The 20,291-nt window shown below is 41.7% G+C and overlaps 1 protein-coding gene across 6 annotated transcripts in view; it reads left to right on the top strand.

Moving 5' to 3' along the window:
* The window catches only part of CRBN (cereblon), a 950,388-nt gene that overhangs the window by 455,015 nt on the left and 475,082 nt on the right, over window positions 1-20,291 (top strand). For 5 of the 6 annotated variants that reach the window (XM_029241884.1, XM_029241885.1, XM_029241886.1 and 2 more), the window contains one exon: window positions 12,640-12,799. The gene's annotated coding sequence lies outside the window, so the exon portion shown is untranslated. Of the gene's footprint in view, window positions 1-12,639; window positions 12,800-20,291 lie in introns of those variants that run through there. The other variant, XM_029241888.1, reaches the window with a different exon arrangement.

Below are 20,291 nucleotides of genomic sequence, written 5' to 3'. Positions count from 1 at the left end.
ATGCTAACAGCTAACATTTATTGTGTAGTCTCAAAAGCAGTTCTAATACAAATAAGAAATATTATTATTCTCATTTTACATATAAGGAAACCAAGGCTTAGAGAGGTTGAGAAGTGGCCCGGGGGCAACAGAGACTGAGAGGTACTAGGGATTTAAACCCAGATTTGTAAGATTTCAGGCACAGAACTCTGCCATTTAGTTAGCTGCCTCTCATTTAGTTGTTTCTTCTCCATTTGCAGATGGTTTCAGAAGGGTTTGATTTATTAAAAACAAACAAACAAACAAACAAAACAAACATGAAACCTAACAGGGATTGAGGTCATGGGCCATAAACATCGCCCAGGTGTCTAATTAATGGCTACAATCCATCACGTGGAAACCTGGCATGGAGTAGCGAGTCACAGGGGCCCAGACCTGCCCCAGGCCCTGAGACATGTTATCCCTCCAAGCCAGCTGGTTACTTACAGCAAATCCACTCCCTGTAAATGCCAGCAAGCCCTGGGAACACGTGGATTTCTTCTTATCGCAGAGCTGACGCACCTGTCATCTGGGGTGGCAGCAGCTTCTAGGTTTGTCAGCTTCCAGGTGGTAAAGACCTCCTCTGGGCCCAGCCTCCCTCATGAGCGCTGTAGTATCAGGATGGGGGCAGGGCTGTTTGGCCTTCACTTCCCAGGTCACTGATGACAGCATTTCATCCTGGGCAGCTAACTGCTCCATTCTCCAAGAGACCCTTTTGTCTGTTCCAGGTCACCGGGGCACCCTTTCCCACGGGAAGTCAGAGAGGCTGCTCCTTGCTTCGAGCTGGCCTGCTCGGGAGAGCGGCGCCGGGTGCCTGGGGAGAGCCAGGGAGGCAGGCTCAGTGCTAATGAGCCACAGGGTTCATCCATTTAGCAGGGATATCACAGCCAGGATACAGCACCTAGAAGGCCAGCAACCTGTTTCATTTTTCCTCTCCTGTTTCTCGGATTAAAAACGAGCAAACAATAACAAAAAACCAAAACAACGACAACCATAACTATAGTTGCTTATTCTATTCTGTGTTACCAATTGTTGTAATAGAAAACCTAGAGTTGAACTTCTGTTCTACCAGTCCCTGGCCATGTGTCTCTGGGCAAGTGGCCTCCCCTCTCCCAGCCTCTGCTTCTCCTGCGGTCAAGCAGGGTAAGTACTTTATCTAAGGCCACATGGCTAAAGTGGCATGGCTGGAATTCTATCCTGTGCCTCTGTTGGTATCAAAACACAGTGCTTCCTCTTAGAAAGGTGTTGGCACATAACATAGTAAAGGCTCAAAGGGTTCAGCCTCGGACACTGCACTGACACCAAGGCAGAGTTGTGAAGGAGATACAGTACATGCTGATTGTTCTCAGTTTTACCCTTTCTGTCTTCCTAAATTTCAGGCACCCAGAATTCTTGACATATCTGCCTATACCCACATTTCCCTTGCTTCTTAGAAAGAGTCTGGAATTTGGATTTTTCTGAAACCCTTAGACTTGGGTTCCAGCTCTGCCACTTACTGGCTGCATGACGGTGGACACGTTAATTCTACATTTTTATGTCTCAATTTCTCATTTTAAAAAAGGAAGGGGCTGGTCTGAATAATCTGCTAATTTAGTTTAAAATGATAGGTTTGGAGGCAGATGGTCGGGTTGAGGATCTCCAGGTGTGTGAACTTGGACAAGCCCTCACCTTCCCCAATTCTGAAGCTCCTCATTTTTAAAATGGGAAGAAGGGAAGCCCCTACCTCACAGGCAGTGGTGCAGAAGGGTCAGTGCAAACGAGGCATTTCTTAGGATAGTACCTGGCACATACTGTTCGTAGTAGCAGCAGTAGCAGTCATATTCCTAATGTAAAATTCTCTGGTCTAGGATCAAGTTGGTCATCTCCACCTTAGCCTTTATTTCAATCACGGTGTTTCCATTCTCTGGAGGCAGTTGCTTTATAAAGACATGGTTAGCTGTTAAAGGGATTTCAGTCAAAAGGGAGTATTTGAGGGGCTTTCCAAGCTCCTTGGAAAGCATGCCACTTGGGCAGCTGCATACTCCGACAGTCTATACAACATGTTTAATGTGGAACAACCAGGTAGGTGGGCTAGGAGGTCGGATTTTTTTCTTCAGAGGCTCTCCCCGGAATGGTAGAGCAAGTCTTCAGTTTGAGTGCATGTGGGTCTTACCGGAGGAAGGTGGAAGAGTGTGGCTGAAGATGCCAACCCAGCCCTGGTCTGACATATCATTGTTAGAATTTAAAGAGGCTTCCTTCCGCCTCTGCTCTCTCTTGGCCCTGCTGGCTGGCATTCTTATTCAAATCAGACCCCAATCAGAGGGGAGTACACATCAGTCAGTCAGACAGGCTTGCGAGCGTGGGCTTTAATTACCCTATGCCTTCTCATAGTTCACACCCGAAGGAAATCACTGCAGCAGAGGATCTGGACTTTATTCTCAAAGGAAGCATTCAGTGAATAGAAAGTGCAGAGCCTGTGAAATGTGATGGAAATTGGCACGCAAAAATAGATGGAGACAGGCCATAGAAACTTCGTCAGGAAACTTCTCAGGACTCCTGAGACCTTTTCCCAGGAGTCTCTTATTAAGTATTTTTGCTTGTGATCTGAAGGCTTCCACAGCAGAAGTCCTTCTAATCACAGAAGCATAGCTTCATGTGGTTCAAAAGGAGCTTAATGGGCATGTGGTCTAATCACCCATCTGACATCTGAATCCCCGCTACGCCATTTCTGCAAACAGGTCTGCTAATCTCTGCTGCAGTGTCTGCAACAGTGGGATACTTATCTGGCCCAGTCCATTTTTTTTCAGGTATCTTAGAAAGTTCTTCCAGAGTGAAGTGTTCTCCCAGAAGCTTCCATCTTTTGCTTCTAGAACCTCTTTGGGCCACTCAGCACATATAATCTCAGTGTTTCCCAAAATTCTGTCATTCGTGCATCACCTTTACAATTGTTCTATATCTGTGCTCTATCTGTAATACTATCAACTGGATGTTTTCCTTTTAACGGATTTTTTAAACTTAAATGCTTTAATTTTGTCCTAAACAAAATATCTGTGAAACTATGGGCTTAAAGGGGAAGTATTGTTTTTACATTATGTATAAAAATAAATATACATACCAGGTAAAACCATCTGTGTACCATCAAGGGTGGCACACCATATGTCTGCTCTCTAAATTACAATGTTTTTATCATATTTAAGTAAATGAAATAAGTTGGGGGGATGTTTATTTGTTTTTGTGGTACACGGGCCTCTCACTGTTGTGGCCTCTCCTGTTGCGGAGCACAGGCTCCGGACGCGCAGGCTCAGCGGCCATGGCTCACGGGCCCAGCCGCTCCGCGGCATGTGGGATCTTCCCGGACCAGGGCATGAACCTGCGTCCCCTGCATCTGCAGGCGGACTCTCAACCACTGCGCCACCAGGGAAGCCCCGGGGGGATGTTCATTGAGTCGTTATTATATGCAGATACACAGTAGGTGCTTCATATATGTTATCTCAGTGAATAGGTCAATGCTCACAGTAACGCTCTGAACTCAGTGTTATTTTTATACTTGTTTTACAGATAAAAAAGTAGAAGCTCAGAGAGGGGGAAATACTGACCTCAGGTTATACAATTAATGAATGAAGAGGTTAGGACTTGAATTCATGTCTTCTGGTTTCAAATGCCAAGCTTTGTCCACTGGTCCACAGAATGACCAGCAGTTCTATTGGCCCCAGAAAAAAGGTACTTGCAGTGGCTTGGTGCCTTTGCTTTCTCTTTTCAGCCAGGGTGGAAGGAGGTATCCTCGTCTCCAAACAGCTCACTGCTAATGAGAACAGCTGTTCATTCTTCAGCGAGTGCTCTTAAGGGCTCTAAATAGACAGCTAAGTTGACAGACATAAGTGTGGCAGGTGTATCCTAGCCGTAATTCCTTTCTTTTGAGAAATGCCTTGGTCTGTAATCGAGCCCAAGGCACACTAGACACAGATAACAGATAATATAAAAGTGGGGTGGAGTGGAGGAAGGGACAAGAATAGTTCCTCCCCAGCATCTCCAGTCTAATCCTTTCAGCCCTTCATGTGCTACTTTGAACGTGTGCTGTGTACCATGTGGTGGGCTAGGAAGGTGGGAATGTAAGAAAAGTTAAGGACAAGTTACAAGAAAGCTGTTGGAGCTATTTGCTCACACCAGAATGAGGAATAACTCTGAAAACCAGCCAGATCCTCAGGCTAGGGGAATGATGTCCTCCACCCTTTCCTTCCTTTAGCACCAGGAGCTTAAAGTGCTCATGTGCAGGTTCCCTAAGCAGCTCTATACTGATATTTTATAATATCTTAAAAAGAATTACATGAAAAAGGGCCTCATGAGCGAATACATTTGGGAAATGGTCCTTACTATGTTCTCTTCTTGTTGATTCTAAATGTATGTTACCCATTAAAGGCTCTGAGAAAAGATACCTGATAACTTTAACTCAGGGCAACTCAAGCTTATTTGATCACTGTCAGGAAAAGTTGAAAGGCTTTGAAATGGCCACAGGATTTCTGGGTGTCCTTTCAATTGAATGTGAGGCATTAACTACCTTAGCCTTTTGGATGATTTGATTTTATAGGGTCTTCGTCTCTTACTGTCTTTGATCAAACTATTTTATAGCTCTGTAAATTGTAGACAACTAACAGTAATGTAAATGATTCTTGTTCTTGAAGTGCAAATGCATTTTTTTTTCTGGTGGAGTTGCATAGATGCATCTGCTAGCAATTTTATTTCTGCATTCCTGATTGCCTATATATGTGTCTGTTCTTTGAATTCTCCTTTGAACTCATTTTTTTACATCTTACTTGTTCCCTCATTATTTATTATAAATTTTAAATTTATCATAAATAAAATTTTTAACCCATTTTTATTTTATATTTGTAGGAGAAGCATGATTTTCCTCTTTTCTAAAAATTACCCTTTTATACTCAGAACCTCATTTTGTTTCAAGTCTATTATGCATTTGATCTCTTCATATACCTGTGCATCTACCCCTGTGGGCTGCCGATTCTGGCCCCTGGCTTCTCTTTCTCTTCCAGCTCAGCAGCTTTAGCCTAAATCTTGCAGTAACCTACTACTTTCTGGTGTCGAACTCCCTCTTCTGCAATGCCTATGGGCCAAGTAGCTTAGGGAAGCACAGCATCTAACATGCTTTCTCTAATGGTCCTTCCGAGAACACACTTTTGAGAAGAAATTTTCCTGTCTTCACTTCTGGCATGACTCTCTGAGCTGCCATCCCCCAATTTTCACTTAACCAAATCCTTCTTATCTTCTCAGGCCCCACCTCTTCCTCCATGCAGCCATTCTTGGTTATTCCAGCCTGAATTACTTTCCTCCTGCCCTGAAGTGCCTTAACATTTTGTATCACTCTTATGGCCTTCTTCACATACTTCCTGATGGCGTTTATGAACATTTAAAAAATCTCAACAAATTCCAGAAGACGGCATAATTCTTTATACTTCTTGGTGGAAGAATCGTGTGGTTGGTCCTGGTTCATGAATTTGTTCTCTTAGACTCAGTCAAATTATGAAAAGTAACGTTTCGTGTGTATGTGTGTGTGTACGTGCGTGTGTGTGTGTGTGTCTATGTGCATAAGTGATTTTTTATGACAAGGACCCAGGGTATGGGAGGAAGCCAGGCAAAAGTGAGATCTCATGCAGCATCTTTCAGAGGCTACGTTCAGCCTGACCACGTTGGGAACTCTGGGGCATGAACTGTGCCTTAGAGTTGCCCTCACCAGGGGGTACCTGTGATTTGGATAAGGGCCACCCACTCACTCCCTGGGCATCTGTGGGGAAAGAGTGGCTCAAATGGCCTGAGCGAAGTTCTCCAAGGATAAGCTATGGGTGCTGCTTTTTAGAATCAAAATTATATAGGAAAAGGGTGCACAAATATGTTAAACAGGGATCAGATGGGATCTAGGTGCACCACCAACATTGTCTATGACCTTGCTTCATAAGAAAGTTTTAAAAATTGTGATACCATACACATAACATAAAGTTGACCATCTTATCCATAAATGTACAGCTCAGTGGCCTTGAGTACAGCCGCATGGTTGTGCATCACCACCACCCATCCACAGAACGCTTTTCATCTTGCAAAACTGAAACTCTGTGCCTATGCAACAGTAGCTCTCCATTCTTCCCTTTCCCTAGCTCTTGGCAACCACCTTTCTACTTTCTTTCTCTATGAATTTGGACTATATTAGGTACCGAATAAAAGTGGAATCATACAGTATCTTTCCTTTTGGGGAACTGTAAAGTTTTTCAACAAGTGCCAATAATCCTTTAAGAAATAGTGCCCTGAAATGTTTACGTCACAGAAATGGCCTCCCCAGCCCTCTCTTATTCTTACAGGGTACTAGAGACCCCTCTCATTCTTGCCAATAATTTCAAATAATAGATCAAGACTAGGTCCATGAGGACTTTGATTTACCTGGAGCCGTATGACCCCTACTGCTGGTGATGAAATCAAGTCACTGTGGTACTTCTTAACATACAGATTCCAAGGTTCCTCCTCAGACCTATGACTCAGAATCTCCCACAGTGGAATATATGTCCTGTTTATGAAAATTCTTTTCCACGTGAATTTTGTGTAGCCAGAAAAGCATTTTCAGAATCACCAATCTCGAGCAATAGTTTTCAATCTTGTTTTTAAGCCACTGAATCCTTTCTTGAAATAACATTTCTCACCAGGCACCGTTTTCCAAGAGAAGAGCAGAGCTGTTCAATCTGATGGAGGAAAGAGGGGCTCAAGATTTGGTCACAGCTCACCTCCCTCTGCCATGCCAGCTATTCCATCTCAGGGCCACAAGGCTTCCTAGAAAAAGCTTGAAAATTAATGATCTAAAAAATTGTGTTGAGGGCTTCCCTGGTGGCGCAGTGGTTGAGAGTCCGCCTGCCGATGCAGGGGACACGGGTTCGTTCCCAGGTCCGGGAAGATCCCACATGCTCCGCCGCGTTTGGGCCCGTGAGCCATGGCCGCTGAGCCTGCGCGTCCGGAGCCTGTGCTATGCAACGGGAGGAGAGGCCCGCGTACCGCAAAAAAAAAAAAAAAATTGTGTTGAAAGCTTCTTTTCTCTACTCATGTGTGATACATGAAAAGTGGGCCCTCCCCAACCAGAATATATCCACATCAAGTCCCTGGAACCGGTGAATGTTATCTTATTTGGAAAAAAGTGTCTTTGCAGGCGTGATTAAGTTAAGGATTTTGAGATGAGGACATTACAATAAATTCTTCCTGTTGGCCCTGAATGCCGTCACAGTGTCCTTACAAGAGGGAGGAGAGCGAGATTTTAGACAGAAGAGGAGAAGAAACAGTCACAGGATAAGGCAATATGAAGACAGAGGCAGAGATTGGAGTGATGTTATCACAAACCCCGGAAAGCTGGGGCACACACCAAGAGGTGGAAGAGGCAAGGGACTGATCCTTGTCTAAAGCCCCCAGAGAGACCGTTGTCCTGTTAGATTTTGGACTTGTAGCCTTCATAATTGTGAGAGAATTAATTTCTGTTATTTAAGCTAGTGGGAACTTGTTACAGCAGCCACAGGGAACTAATCCGCTGTGCAATTAAAAACCAGTTTTCAAAGGTGTAAAAAGATTTCTATAGCTACTCTACGAAAACAGTTGTTGGTTATTGTTGTTCCTTCCATGGGCAGTAGATGGGCCCAATAGTAACATCTTGGATAAGCACCTGGATAGAATCAGAAAGCTTCCTGTCTCTTTCCTCCTTAGGGGAAATAATAAATCTCTGTCATGTCAGTTAGTTCGATTTTCAAGTGTCCCTCTATTTACTTAGGCGTTGGAGAAACTCTTGTGGGTGAAAAGATTCAAACAGTTTCAGAGTACAAGCCCTTTTCCCAGTCAACTTTTCCCCTGCGAAGACTATATTTTGTTTCTGTGCTACTAATCTATTTACATAAGTTCTGTCTAGGGGAGAGGGAAATGTAAATGGCTTGGAAAAAGAGGACTCTGTCTGCAGTAAGAGATAATGCACCTTTTTATTTTGTGGAAATTAAGCTCTTACTGAGTCCACATATTATAAATATTCAAGCCATTAAGTGGCATTTTATGCAAATCAATAAATGAGAAGGAAACACCACTTGCAGAAAAATAAATTCACTTTTATGGGTGTAGCATGGCCACTTCTTGACTGTTGTTATTCTACAGAATAATCAGTAGGATGGCCGTGTGCTGTAAGTCTCAAAAAACAAGCTCCATCAAGTATTTTAAGTCCTAATAATTCCTTGTGTTTGTGTAGTACTTTACAGTGCGCAAAATGCATTTATATTCAATCTCTCTCACATCAACTTTGCAAGTAGGTAAAACAGGGATTACCAGGTGGTATGGGTTGAATTATGTCTCCCCTGCCCCTTCCCCAGCCTCACCCAATTCACATACTGAAGCCCTAACCCGCAGTACCTCAGAAGGTGACCTTATTTAGAAATAGTCACTGCAGATGTAATTAGTTAAGATGAGGTCATATTGGAGGAGGATGGGTCCCTAATCCAATATGACTGGTGTCTTTATAAAAAGGGAAAATTTTAACACAAACACACATAGAGGGAAGAGACACAGGGAGAAGATGGTCATCTACAAGCTATGGAACATCTGAGGCCCTCAGAAACTAGAGAGACAACTGGAACAGATCTTTCCCTTATGACCCTCAGAAGAAACCAATCCTGCTGATACCTTAATCTTGGACTTGTAGCCTCTAGAACTGTAAGACAAGGAATTTGCATTTTTAAGCCACCCAAGTTGTGGCACTTTGTTAGGAGCCCTAGTGAACTAATACATCAGTGGAGTTTAGGAAGTGACTTCATATCAAGAGACTATTGCCGAGATCCTATAAGAATGGATCCAGGACCAAAACCTGGATTTTCTGGTTCCTAGTGCCGTGATGTGAAAATGTCAGATTCCACCGAGTGTAGGTGCCAGGGCTGCGTAAGGGGACAAGAAGCATTCTCTGCAGCTGGTGAGTATCAAGAGCAGGAGTTAAGTGGAATGCCATCCTCTCTCCAGCTGAGATGAGAGACGTGGAGGAACCTGGAGAGGTAGCATAGGCACAGACACAGTGGAGAACTCTGAATCACAGCAAGCCGCTGGGTTGTGGGGTTTGCAGGCATGTGCTAAGAATAACACATAGCGCTTGGTTCAAGGGTCAGATAGCTGTGGTTAATGACTGAAGAAGTCAAAGAACTGGTGAGATGAAGTCAAGCCCACCCTTCCAGCTGCCCAAGAATTCACCGAGGATAGGGCAGGTGAGCCATGCCGTCAAGGTGCAGGGATCTCTGTAGACCGAGGCAGCTTAGGTGATGATTCTCCCTGGGAGCTGTTCCTTGGGACTAGAGGGAACACATTTCCAGAAGCGTGGGTTCCACCAAGGATTGTATGACTCTTTCCCACTTAGTTCTTGTTTTCATATGGAGACATGATAGGGAAATAGTAGGTTTCAAGGAGGGTTGTATGCCACCTGACATCCTCTGCTGGAACTCTGATTGGAGCCAGGTGTGTGCTCATAATTGAAGATGACTGCATGGTTCCCAGCTACCTTGTGAGGAAGAAGTGCAGGTACAGCCCACTGTTGCTTCCTGAAAGTCAGTTGTGTGAGTAAAGAGGACAAAATGCCCAGTGTGATGGGAAGCATGTGAGGTAGGTTCTTTTGGTAGTAGAGACACTCAGGTACCTTAAGGATCCAGAGGTTTATCACACTGATTCATGGATGCGGAGAGGAGACAAGAATATTGGCCATGCACTGGATCCTCTCAGAGGTTTGACATGGTTTGAACACTGGAGGAATCCAGCACCTTTCTGCTGTCACACTGCCCATCAGCAGAGCAGATTCCTTGATTCCGTCTCCTAACCTCTGCTCCTCCTTCTATGATTCCTGCCAGTAGAGGCTTCAGGAAACAGAAAATCCAATATATGACAAAGATAGGCCCAGTGAAAGGTCTGAGGCAGGATAAAGAGCATCTCCCCATGGAATGGTATTGAGGGGTACACAGCCAGACAGTTGATTCTGATCAGTAGCCAGAAGATTTTGCACCAAGAATTTGAGGAAACAAAAGTGGACAAGCTATGGCAGCTTCAGATTCAGTTCACGTTTGCTAAGAACTTAACATAGTCTACACACTGTGCTTGATGCTTTTACCTATATTATTTCATTGTAAAGCCGAAAGTAGAATTCCTCTTAAGGAGGGGATTGTTTCTGTTTAGGGAAATGCTTGGATTGGTAGCTTTTCTGGATGTATGTGAAGTCTTCCCTGCATCTCATTTTTTTATGGGCAAAAGCAGGATATGGAAAGATCTTAAAGCTGTTTGTGATGAAGCTGGAGAATGTCCAATTTCCAAAGTTGGCCCAAGAAGGAGGGGTTATAGAATCATATACTTTATTCTTCACAGTGAGTGTATGAGAGAGATACCATTGTTATCCTCATATAAAATACAAGACAGTGCACAGTAAGGTTTAGTAACCTCCCCAAGGCCACACAGCTAACTACTGACAGAGGTGAGTTTGAATGCCTTGTATTTGATGGCAAAACTTACACTTTTAACTGTTAGGCTATATCCTTAGAAACATTTGCCCTTTAGTAAGTACCTAATGCAATAAGATAAAATAAATCTTTAATATCTCCAGTTAAATTTCCACTTGGCTTAAAGAATCCACCTCCCTTTTGTATTTGTAAGTGGTTAGTGTGGTTTGTAGCAATATGACGAGCACAGTGAGCTAGCGGACGGTCATCGTGAGGGAGGCTAGAGCATCATCTCTACCTCCTTCAAGAGTGGATGCAACAGCGACAACAACAAAAATAGCATCTCAACAGAGCTGCTTTCAGACAGGCTTATGTTTATGGCTTAGACTTGACATCGTAATATCTTATGACTGAGAGAGAGAGGCTGAAACTTATGCTGTTCTTGAGATAATGCAGTAACGTAGAATGCTTAAGTGATTTGCAGGAGAACTACCAACAAAAAGTAGGAATTAGATTCTGTTTAGAAAGCTTAAGCAAATACATCTTAAATTTGGACTGGATAGCCCATTGCTCATGTGGACTTGTTAGCTAATTTTAAGCTTCTTGACACATTTACATTCCTCAGGTCGGTGGTGGGGATGGATTGAGTGTCAAATTCGATTTGTGAAGGAGACCATGTGCTGGGCTCAGAAACTCGCAAAAATAGCTTTTAATTTGCTTCCCCTGTAAGCGGATTATATAGAGTGTGATTTTCATGTTTTGGGATCTTACCTCTATTCCAGCCACTACTGCAAGAGCTGTCAGAGGAAGGGAACTGCTCGTGTTTTGCAAAGCCGAATAACCATGTTTCCTTTGAATTTTACAGCAGCACTTTCTCTAGCTTTACTTTGCTTTAAATCCTGAAAAACCTAGCGATATTACACACCTACCTGACTCTGAAAGCAGAGGATTCCTGTGGGGTGTTTATTTCTATCACAATCACAAGATGAACTGATAGTGCCTGAGCTGGGATAGAGGAAACAAATAGACCGTTTCCAAATGCTTTTGCAACGAATATAGCTGAACTGTCTTTAAAAAACAAAACTAGTCAAAATATGTGCGATTATTCTAAAAAGTAAGTCATCTTTATAGGCAAAGCAGTCTGGAAATGTAAGCTGTAGAAAGCAGAGTGTGTGTGTGTGTGTGTGTGTGTGTGTGTGTGTGTGTGTGTGCGCGCGTGTGGTTGTTGTTTTTAGGTGTCTGTCTTCAAAGGCTGCAATCATCTGACAGCGCTTGCTTAAATTCTTCAGAGGATTTTTGACTGTAGTGTATATCAAATGAAGGAGGAGGATAAATCTAGCCAGCCATTGCACAGTTCAGGATGCAGTCTGTACACTGTGCCCAGGCTTCTTACGATGAAAAACGTTAATTTCCCTTAGCTCCTAGAAGGGCTTTGGAACATAGGTGTTTATTCCTAGCCCTGTGGGAATGCATTTTTATTTATTTATTGTATTATTAAAAGCCACTTGGTCCCATTTAGCCTCAGGATACCCTAATATCATTTAAAAATATCCAGAATTAATAACCATTTAAGAATCCCTTAGAAACCTAAGTTTTTCACTGTCTTTGTATCCTTCAAAAGGAAACATAGCCAGGAAGGCAGGATGGAAAGGAAGAAAGAGAAAATGAAGAACAGATCAAACTTAACTGGCCAGTACAGTAGCTTGAATGCCAAGTCTCTCTTCCCTTACTTCAGAAGTGACCTGTGTTGTGAGGCAATGTTTTTGAAACACAGTGGCTGGTCATTAAATATTTGACTTTCTTTGGAAATGTTGGAAGAAGAAACTTACAAATTTAGCAATAATGACCATAACATTAACTATTATTTATATATAGTACTTTAGAGATTTACAAGGCAAATATCATACAGTTACACCCTAGTGCCTGTGGGATTTGTTAGATAAGACGTGACCAGAGATTGGGATGGGATGAAAAGACAGGGAGAGGAGAAGTGTGGTCCTTCACTTATAATAACTGCTTGTTTATTCCTTGGTTTCAATCATGGTTCTTTTACTATTGGTTGTTAACTTGTAAAGTTAAGAATTTGAGAAATGAATAAAAGCTGTGAACCCATTCCTTAGAAAAGTAAATACACAAATAACCAAAACTCTATCTTTATTTTCAGGAGGTTAATGGATGCCTTGTAGGCCAGTTGTGGACCTGCCTTAGAGAATTTGGCCTCTTAGTACAAGCTTGACAAGGCAGAGCGGACAGCTAAGAGATCGTGGACAGGGATCTTGCACTCATATCTACCACTGTATGCCTAATGCACAGCACTTTGGAAGGTATGTAGTAGGTGTTTAATAGATACATATTTAATGAATGAGGAAAATTAGACTTGGAATTTCTATAATGTGCCTTTCAACCAAGTATCTCAAAATATTAACTTGGTCATCTCTTGACTATTCAGGTTTATTTTTGGTTTGAGAACTATCAGTAGGAAATATTAATTTGGGATCAGTTTTTTTTTTTTTCTTCTGCTGTGCTGTCTTATTTCTAACCAAATGAGTACTTATGGAAAACAATTGGTTCTAACATCTATAAGTAGCTGTGTGAATTTGAGTGAATATTGTCTTTGCTAAAGTTGAGATTCTAATTTAATAACTTCTCTCCCGGTCTCACTGGGTTGTTAGAGAAAGAAAGTGACATGATATATGTATGAATTTTCTTTAAAAAGGACCAAGTATTTTCCAAAGCATTTAACTTATGGTTGATGTGCTTCCAGGGATAAGGGTCCCTTCTGTTGACCATAGTGAGAGAGTTGTACCATATGCTATTAGGTACTTAGTGACCGAGGTTTGGCCTGCCACAAAAGGGGTGTTTTAGGGCAATATTTTGTAATGAGATTTTCTCAGAGGGAACAGTAAAAATATTAATAAATTGGAAGGGCTATCTTCTGCCTGATATTAAACACCCCCCACCCCCATACACACACTTCCTTCTCTTCTTATATCTTTATTCCCCACTTTGTCATCATCGTCATCCCAAACAGATTAGTCCAGATTTCCTCACCAGGAAAGTGATGTTGACCACGGTCTTTCCCAAGATACTCTAAAGACTTTTTGCATCATCCGTATTGCTGATTTGGAAGTTTAAGCTTCTCCCTGCCTTCAAGGATGCCATGTAAATAATTACAACTGTTGTTCTTAAAGTCACAACATGCTCCTGTAAATCACCACACCCATGAACACTCCCCTTCTCTCTTCCTTGTTCTGTCATGTGATTAAAGACCTTTGTCCCGTTGTTAAGTCAGATTTGGGTTTAAATTCAAGTTCTTCTATTTACCAGCTATGTGTTCATAAGTTTTAAATCTCCTGATCCTCAGTGCTTTTGTTTGTGAGAGGGGGCAAATATAAGAGGATGCTGTGTAGGGTTACTGTATGAAAATGTATGTACGGCGCTTAGTGTTGTAACTGATCATAAGAAAGAGCCTTATAGCTGTGTTAGTTGCCACTGCTCTCGTCATTGATGTTGGTGATGTTTGTTTGTTGAAGAAGCTGTCCTGAGAGAGCTAGTCTGGCTCTGAGTTGAGAGCGAGCCCTGTGGCCTAACACAAGGGGGTTTCCTCTTGGGGACTCTTGCTGGGGCTGCAATCAAGAGGGAGGGAGGCTTCGCCATCTGCCAGTGCTCACAGTCTGATACTCAGGTTGATCCAGGGCTTTCTTTCTCCCTGGGTCAGGATCGACAGAAGCTTCATGGGGGGGCTGAATATCTCAATATTCAAGGAGCTGTTGAAATAAACTGTTTCTTAAAGTGGAACTTACAAAGAGCTCCAGAGCTCTCTGCCTAACCTCTGATAGCAGATCCCAGGGCTGCAGCTCTACAACACGCCGCCTTTTGGTCCATTCCGATTCTGGCTGAGAGCCTAGTGCTTCTCTGTTAGACAAAGTGGTGCATCAGAAACTCTTAACCAATCTCCTTCTACCCATTCGATCAACCAGAGCTTTCTATCCCTTATAAAACATATTGCCTAAGGCCTGAAGAATGCGGGTTGCTCCCACCTAGTGGGCTGCTCTGTTTCATCCTGGTTCTTCTGTTCCCATCAGTGCAGTTGCATACTTGCCAAGAGTCAGCTGTGTTGCTGCCCATATCTGTTTATGCCAGTTCCGTTTGTTATGTAATTACATATTTCAATTAAATGTTTCACAACTGGTTTAATGTAAGTGCAGAAAGAGAGTTGTCCACTCAGTGAATGTTTTGGAAACAGTAAGGTTGAGTTGCTAAAAGTGCTGTTGAATTAGATGTGGATGAGACAACTCTAAAAACTTGGGGGGTGGAGGGAATCATAAAAACCAGAAGAGTCTGCGCTCAGATGGTCTCACAGAGGTCTTTGCTTTCTCAGTCTGCTTTATAGAAAGCAGACCTGGAAATCCTAGCAGGTGATGTTTGAGCTGTTTGTGCAAGAGAGCTGGTGTGAGCTCTGCTCGCTGTGCTATGCTATCTCAAAGTCAACCCGAACAACGAAGCTTGTCCTACCCCCAAAGCTTAGGAGTGAATCTATTTTATACATTTTAAGTTACAGTGTAAATTTAAGGTACGCATGCGTCATCTGTAAGGATTTCCCAGTTTAACCAATATTTTTTATGAATTGACCCGCTACCTGTCTGTTCACAGTGGATGACAATAGAGGGTTTCTACTGTCCAAGGTACCCACCGTGATACCTGACACATCTGCTATCCACAGCGCAAGCTATTTCGGGAACAGCTGGTGATCGTGGTGGGTTGGGCAGGTGTTTTTGAGCTCATACTATGAAGCAGGCACCTAGGGCTGACGTTGTATTCCATGGCCAAAGAAAATTTGTGTGACTGCTTACCCGTATGAACTAGTATTTGATGGATAATTTTTCATACACTGCTTTATTCAACCTCCAAATAGCCCTTGGGAGGTAGGAATTATCCTTGTTTTCTAGTTGGGGCTGCTGAGGTTTAGAGAAGTTAGATGATTTGGGCCTAATCACACACCAAGTAGACATGCCTAAGACAAGTCACAGGGTCTAAAACCCATTATTAACCCATTAAGACTGGTTTGCCTGTTGATTTGAGTGGCAGCATTAACTGATCCACTCAGTACTGAGATCCAGGTCCTGAACTTTAACCAGTTCCACCTAAATATGCTTCTCACATTCTTCAGAGTCTGGTCAGTTGGAGTAGTTTCAGGCAGTGAACCTGGTGCCGACCATGCTCTGAGCTTCTAAGTCAGGGCTCTGTCGAAGCAACATGATTTCTGATGAGCCCCCAATAGCCCTCCATTCTCGTGCTGACTATGCTGCACGTGTTCTGTGAGTGAGAGGACACACTAAAACATTTGAAATGAGCCACCAGGACGAGAAGGGAAGGCTTTTGGCAACACAAGTTATTTGCATTGTTGCAACACCTGCTCCCTTTGGTGCAAGATAAGGGTCTGTCAGAATTTCCGTTATTCCCCTTATTCAATGGGAGGGTCATTTAGCTAACTCTTTTCCCTCTGGTCTACAATTTGGGACATGGTATGTCGGTTCAGCTAACATTGCTTTATTATTAAAATCGTTGTTGACCTTTTTGAGTTAGTATAGAACCAAATACATGTGTTTGATTTTTGTTCTCCAGAATACCTGTGAAAAAGCACAGGAGAAAAAGCCTGGCTTTTGATAAAAGTCAGGCAAAAAACAAAACATCTTAGACGTTTAAATCAATGTTTTGTATAATTTTCTCTGTAATCTACAATTATTGGAATTACCAGAGGAATTTATTAATCACACACATTTCTGGACTTTGCTCCAGATCTTCTCAATCAGATGCTGTAGAAGTATAACCTGGGATCAAAAATCTGACAGCCACTGGTTTACATTAATTACATGGAGCAATAAACATCTGTATCAGTTTCTTAGGCTGTTGTAACAAAGTACCTCAAACTTGGTGGTGTTAGACAACAAAAATTTATTCTCATACAGTTCTGGAGGCCAGAAGATTGTGTCAGCAGGGCTGTACTCTCTCTACAGGCTCCAGGGGAGACTGTTCCATGCCTTTATCTTAGTTTCTGGTGTTGTAAGTAACACTTGAAGTTCTTGGACTTGTAAACGAATCACTCCAATCTGCCTCCATCTTATCATGGCATTCTTTCTGTGTCTCTGTGTGTCCTCTCTTTTTGTAAGGATGCCAGTCATATTGCATTAGAGCCCACCCTATCAAGCGTGACCCTATCTTAATTTGATTACATCTGTAAAGACCCTATTTCCAAATAAGGTTACCTTCACAGGTACTGGGGGTTTGGACTATATGTATCTTTTTAAGAGAAACCATTCAGTCCACAACAACATCCTACACATTTGCTGACAGGACCGTTTTATTAATGGAAACAATGCATGTTTTACATCCTAATGTGAAGAATGTAGCAGGACTTATGATTATGAGAAATAAGCGTTCAACTCAAATTTTTTCCTTCATGTTTCCTGAAGATATTTATTACCATCCAAACATATTTTCAACATGGAAAGGCATGATTCCTAATTTCCCCAGGATCCATGTTTTCAAAGTCTCCCAGGGAACCCATCTTTCATGGAACCCTCTGAGGACTTGATCTCTGCAAAGGATAAACTAATTCAGACTCCGGTTTCCTCTGCCAATTCCTGGGTTGACCTACAAATTCCATCTTACTATTTCCCTTAGGTCTTTGTTTCTTTTTGTTTGAGGTGACAGTTACATGCATGACCTGCCAATGAGCCCTACTGTCAGGCTATTGAGGGCTCTGTGGTGGCTGGCCGGGATTGCTTGTGGCTTCCCAGCCAGGCCTTCAGAAGAGCTGCAACTCACCACCAGTCTTCTGGTGCCTCCAGCTGGTTTCCCAGGAGACCTGGCCCCTCTTCTTTGGTCTCAAGGGCCTCTGGAGCCCAGAAGCTCCTGATGAATGTCCCAAGTGAGGAAGCAATAACAGGAAGTCCATGGATTCCCAAAGTTGTTGGGATAGACACTGGACACAGTAAGGCACCCAAGTCTCTAGTTGGCTAAATATGCTGAGGGGGGTAGGTGTGCCCTGAGACTGAAAGAACTTCAGAGAGGATTCCATCCTGAAAGTGTCACTTCAAAGACTTGCCATCCTCAGTAGCTCAAATTTTTTATTTCATGACAGCTATTTGAAATTCTGAAAACTTACTTAATATGTGCCTTCAGTCATGAAACCTTCTTCCCGTAAAGAACTCTTGACTTTCTTATTTTTCTTTTAAATGATGATTTTTCTACTAGCTGGAATATAGTAATGAATTTCTCTTTTTTGTAACTTATTCTAAAGAAAGATATTATTTTATTATCAGTTTTATCCACTTATTCATCCAAAAGTATGTTTAACACTATCTCCTATATTCCAGGTGCTACTTTAGGCCCTGAACATACAGAAGCAAATGATACTTAAGCTTTTGTATTATAACATAAAAATATTATTTTTTCTTATTAGAAATTTTATTTTTTCTCCATTGCCACTATGCATTTATTAATGTCAGATTTCCTGTTCACATGGTTTTTTTTCTAGCTTTATCAATTGTAAGTTGAAGGTATACAAAGTATTGATTTGATACATATTGCAAAATGATTACCACCAGAGTATTAACCAACACCTCCATCATGTCACATAATTACCATTTCTTTTTTTGTTGAGAACATTTAACATCTACCCTCTTGGTAATTTCAAGTGTATAATACATTATTATTAACTATAATCAACATGCTGTACATCCGATTCTCAAAACTTATTCATCTTATAGCTGGAAGTTTGTAACCTTTGACCACCATCTCTTCATTTCTTCCACGCCCCAGCCTTCTGGAAACTACCACTCTGCTCTCTGTTCCTGTCAGTTTGCTTAAGCCTTCATCATTGAGGGCTTTGCATTCTACTGGTAGAGAGTGATAAGTGAATTAGACATTAAATACAGAGTGACATTACTATGGTCAAAGTAAAGAAAATTATGTGGCATGTGGCAGGTAGGAGAGGTAAGAAGATGGGCAAGGAAGGCTTCCTGGAGGAGCTAAATTTTGAGTAGATGTTTGAAGGAAGAGTAGAAATTTGTCTAGCAAAAAGGGTGGGAAGGGCAAAACAAAAGATGAATAAATCTGAAAAACCTACAGGAGTTTGTTAAGTGGACCAAAAGGAATGGTGAGCTGGTGCTGGGAGATAGAAAGGTTGATGGCATCAGACCATTAAGAGCCTGCGTGTGACAGGGAGATCAGCTCAGTGCTTTGTGACCACCTAGAGGGGTGGGATAAGGAGAATGGGAGGGAGACACAAGAGGGAGGAGATATGGGGACATATGTATATGTATAACTGACTCACTTTGTTATAAAGCAGAAACTAACACACCATTGTAAAGCAATTATACTCCAATAAAGTTGTTTAAAATATATATATACATATGTATATATTTAAAAAAAAAAAAAAGAGCCTGCGTGTTTTGGGCGCTTTACCTAAGTTTTTCTCTGGAACAGAGTTTGGTAAAGGTTGAACATTGTTTGACCTGAAAACCTATTTTTAAAAAAGAATGGTTTCTTTTTGGTAAAGTGCTTTCTAAAACCTACACATTACTGCATTATTCCTTTCTTATAGATTTACAACAATCTTTCACTAATAAAGGTTCTAAAATCCTGTAGAAAGGAAATCCATTTTACTTTAACTTAGCATTTCCCAAACTTCCTGGTAATGAAACTTCATTACGGAACTGTGAATCTCAGTGTTTCCTGGGTCTGCATTGAAAGAGCCTAAGGGGATAGGGCTGGAGCAGTCTAAAGGAAGAGGTGTTAGTGATAACCTCGGGAGTAACTCTCCTAGAGTGGCTAAGAAGCAGTCTCCCAATAGACTTGAGTGGGAAGCTTTATAAGGCTGCTTCTCCATGTTAAGAAACCAGACAGAAGCAGGAGAAATAACAAAGAAAATTGTATGAAGGGATGTAAAAGAACTTAAGGTTAAAGATGCTCTTTTATTTTTTTTGATGATGAAATTTTTAACTTAAAAACAAGTCATTATAAGGGTAATACATAGTCATTGATGAAAATGTTTAGAACAATACAGGAGCATATAAAGTAAAACATGAACATTTTAATTTATATATGATATATTTATTTAAAAGTTTAATTATGCTCTACTCTCTTTTCCAAGTTGCTTTTTCACTTAACCATGTACTGAAACCGTGTACACAGAGCATTATCACATTGTATTGGCAAACCATAATAAATGTACCCAAATACTTAAAGATTTTAGAATTATTTCTTATATTGGATGTTTCAAATAGTGCTGTACTAACTATCTTTCATATCTTGACTTGGGCACTTAATAGCTTTGTGACTGTGACCCTGAGCTAGATTATATAACCTTTTAGAACCTCAGTTTCCTACTTTAAAAAATGGGGTCAACGACAGTACCTCTGTGGGTTATTATAAGGAGTAAGTAAGATCATCTATGTAAAATACTTAGCACTGAACTTGGTATAAGACCCTCAACTAATATTATTATTCAATAAGCAAATTGGGTGTCTGCTTTTATGAGCTATCATATGGGATACAAGTGTGGATGACCCAGTACATATAACCAAGTAGCTCAATAGACTAGTTGTGGGGAAAAGACATGGTTACACACACTGTCACCACCACAGTGAAGACAGCAGGAATCCCAAAAAAGAAAAGTCATAGGAATTAACGGATGGGAGAATTCCTTCTGTTAGGGGCATGTTGTGAAGAGAAGCATCTCAAGGCTTTGAATGGTGGGGGAAATTCCAACTGGCAGAAATATTAGAGGACTTCATTCTAAACCAACCAGAA

The sequence above is a fragment of the Monodon monoceros genome, unplaced genomic scaffold (genome assembly GCF_005190385.1).
Source record: "Monodon monoceros isolate NGI ecotype Baffin Bay Population unplaced genomic scaffold, NGI_Narwhal_1 Super_Scaffold_3, whole genome shotgun sequence".
Lineage (NCBI taxonomy): Eukaryota > Metazoa > Chordata > Mammalia > Artiodactyla > Monodontidae > Monodon > Monodon monoceros.
This window is presented reverse-complemented; position numbering and strand designations above follow the sequence as displayed.